Source organism: Marmota marmota, unplaced genomic scaffold (assembly GCF_001458135.2).
Source record: "Marmota marmota marmota unplaced genomic scaffold, marMar, whole genome shotgun sequence".
NCBI lineage: Eukaryota > Metazoa > Chordata > Mammalia > Rodentia > Sciuridae > Marmota > Marmota marmota.
The window spans coordinates 13,801,788-13,802,685 of NW_026000221.1; positions in this window are offsets into that span (position 1 = coordinate 13,801,788).

The window sequence follows — 898 nt, forward strand, 5'->3', positions numbered from 1 at the left end:
ATATATATATATATATATATATATATAAAACCCTAGTACACTGTTGGTAGGAATGTAAAATGTGCAACCACTGTGGAAAACAATATTTGTTTTTTCTAAAGAATTAAAATCAGAATCTTAAGAGATATTTGTATTCTCATGTTCATTGCAGTGTTACTTACTAATGACCAAGGAGTGGAAACAACCTAGGAGTCCATCAGTGGGTGAAGGCATGAGGTGCACATTCTTGGATGTCTGCGCTTGGTGGCTGTTGAGCGAAGAGGCATTAAAGGTGGTCATTTTATTTCTGTCCCAGCCCCCAGTGCTAAGCCCAATTACAGGTTGATAAATCTGCACATATCAGTTATACATACACTTTTTAATATTAATAAGCTCACAGTTAGGTGCCGCAATAGTCAGCTTTTCAGCACCGTGACCAAAATACCTGACAAGAACAGCTAAAAGGAGATAGATTTTTATTTGGGCTGACAGTTTCAGAGCTTCAGTCCACCAACTCCAATGCTCCAGGTTCAGTTGGCTGACTCCAATGCTCCGGGCCTAAAGTAAGGCAGGACATCATGACGGAAGGGGATGGCAGGGGAAAGCTGCTCACCTCAGGGTAACCAAGAAGGAGGGGAAGAAGGAGAAGGGGGAGAAGGAGGAGAAGGAGGAAGAGGAGGAGGAGGAGGAGGAGGAGGAGGATAAAGAGGAGAAGGAGGAAGAGGAGGAGGAGGGGGAGAAGGAGGAGGGAGAGGGGGAAGGGAAGGAAGGGGACGAGGAGGGGGAGGAGGAGGAAGAGGAGGGGGAGGGAAGGAGAAAGTGAGGAGGGGGAGGGGAAGGAAAAAATAGGAGGGGGAGGAGAAAAAGATGAGGGAAGAGGAGGAGGAGGAGAAGGAGGGGAGAGGGGAAGGGGGAGGGA